Genomic DNA, 2,895 nt, shown 5'->3' on the forward strand with positions numbered 1-2,895 from the left:
TCACCATGTTGGGTGAGACTGGGCAGCAGCGATTCTGCACACACCTCTGGAGCTAGGTGGAAGAGGTGCTCGACCAGCAAAAGTTAAGTGCAAACATCTAACCTACCACTGGGAGGAAAAATAAATTCTACTCCTTTTTTTACTCCCAGAGTTTCACAGTGTAGAACTCGTTACTTCCCCTCACCCACCCTCACCCTGCTCTACTCTGAAACCAGTCTGGCAGTATTCAACAACTGTCATCCCTCTAAGCTCACCCTCGGGGTGAGTCAGGAGGCCCTGCGCCTTCATTGAGCCACCAGCATAAAGGGTCTGTAGACTTGCAGAATCCTTTACTCCTGCCTAGACCTGTGTGCGGTGGGTCAGTGGGTTTAGACCTGTGTGGGCTGATTCAACACCACATGCCATCATTATCATAACAGCAGGACATACACCTGAAGCCCATTTTCAACTTCAGCAGCCAAGGGGGAGCTGCAGACTCATGACATTTGACATGGCCCTGCCTCTTAAGCACAGAACCTCAGCCACTTACCCCAGAGGCCTGAGGGCTGGTGGTACCATTCACTCCATCTAAACCAAAAAACAAACAAACAAACAAACCAAACCCAGTGCCGTCGAGTTGATTCTGACTCATAGTGACCCTCTAGGATAGAGTAGAACTGCCCCATAAAGTTTCCAAAGAGCGCCTGGTGGATTCGAACTGCCGACCCTTTGGTTAGCAGCCATAGCACTTAACCATTACACCACCAGGGTTTCCTCACTGCATCTAGCCATGCATATAACAGGGGTCTGAGAGTAAGCGGTGCCTCCCATTCCCTACAGTCAAAAGGACTGTGTACCCAAGGACCAGCTGCAATACCCCTCACTACATGCTCTAGGGAAAAAGGAACACACCCTCACCAAGGCATCCAGGGGCAGCCATCAGCCCCCTGCCTTGTTCCACACGTACCCCCTACAGCAGCCGGATACCTGTTCCCGCTTCAAACACCAATATGCAGCCCTGACAGTCTGGGACTGTAGGTGAGAGTCTGCACCACACATCTGGTGACTGAAAACCTGGACACCTGTGCCACACCAGAACATATGGAGAGGAAGTTAAAGGCAGTATTAAGAAATAAAATGTTGGTTTAAATTTAGAAAAATAAAGGTAAATTTTAAGGTAACCACAAAGGAAGCTAACAAACCTACCCATCAAAATAAGAAAAACATGAGGACTTAGCAAAAACAAAATAAACAATAATGAAAAAACATGAAAAAAGAATACATAAGAAAAACCACTCAACAGCACAGAAAATTAAGTGGAACAAAGAAACCGCCAGCACCACCAAAAAAACAAGCAACAACAACAACAAAATGACAGCACTAAACTCCTACCAATCAGTAATTACACTGAAAGTAAATGGACTAAATGCGCTAATAAAGAGATGAACAGTGGCAAAACTGATTAAAAAAACGCAATCTGTCTATATGCTGCCTATAACAGACACGACTTAGACTCAAAGACACAAACTAAAACTAAAACAATGGAAAAAAAATATCAAGTAAACAACCACAAAAAAAGAGCAGGAGAGACAATATTAATCTCTGACAAAACAGATTTAAAGCAAAATTCACCACAAAGGATAAGAAAGGACACAGCTTAACATTTAAAGTGTCAATACACCAGGAGGACATAACTATAATAAATACATAAGCACCTAATGAGAGGGCTCCAAGCCACACAAAATAAACCCTAATAGTATTGGAAAGAGAAATAGATAATCCATCATAATAGTAGACTTCAACACACCACTTTCAAAGAAGAACAGGACATGTAGAAAGAAAATAAAGATACAGAAGATCATAGACATATACAGAAATCTATCCAGCAGCAGCCAAGTATACATTCTTTTCCAACTCACATGGAACATTCTTCAGAATAAACTGCATATGGGGCTGCAAAGCAAACCTTAACAGAATTCAAAACACTGAAAGTTTACACAGCATCTTTTCTGATTATAATGACATAGAATTAGAAATCAATAACAGAAACAGCAAGGAAAAAAAATCAAATACATGGAAACTGAACAACACCTTGCTTAAAAACTACTGGGTTATAGAAGAAATCAAGGATGGAATAAATAAATTCGTAGAATTAAATGAGAATGAAAACATGTCTTATCAGAACCTTTGGAAAACAGCAAAAGCAGTGCTTAGAGGTCAATGTATAACAACAAATGCACACATTCGAAAAGAAGTGCCAAAATTAAAACATTAACCCTACAACTTGAACAAATAGAGAGAAATAAAAGAAGCCCTCAGGCACCAGAAGAAAGGAAATAAAAAAGGTTAGAGCAGAAATGAATGAGATAGAGAACAGGAAAACAATTGAAAGAGTAGACGATACTAAAAGATGGTTCTTTGAAAAGATCAACAGAGTCAATAAACATTGGTCAAATTGACAAAAGAAAAAACAGGAGAGGAAGCAAGTAACCTAAATGAGAAATGGAATGGGTGATATCACAACAGACCCAATGGAAATAAAAAGGATCATAACAGAATACTATGAAAAATTGTAATCTAATAAATTTGAAAATCTAGAAGAAATGGACAAATTTCTAGGAACACACTACCTACCTAAACTAACACAAATTCAGGTAGAAAAACTAAATAAACCCACAACAAAAGAAGAGATTGAACAGATAATTAAAAAAAATAAAACCCAACAACAACAAAAAAGCCCTGGCACAGATGGCTTCACTGGAGAATTCTACCAAACTTTCAGGGAAGAGTTAACACCATTACTACTAAAGGCATTTCAGGTATAGAAAAGAATGGAATACTCGCAAACTCACTCTGTGAAGCCAGCGTAACCATGATACAAAAGTCAGGTAAAGATCCACAAAAAAAGAAAATTAC

Source organism: Elephas maximus, assembly GCF_024166365.1.
Source record: "Elephas maximus indicus isolate mEleMax1 chromosome Y unlocalized genomic scaffold, mEleMax1 primary haplotype SUPER_Y_unloc_2, whole genome shotgun sequence".
In the NCBI taxonomy this organism is placed as follows: Eukaryota; Metazoa; Chordata; class Mammalia; order Proboscidea; family Elephantidae; genus Elephas; species Elephas maximus.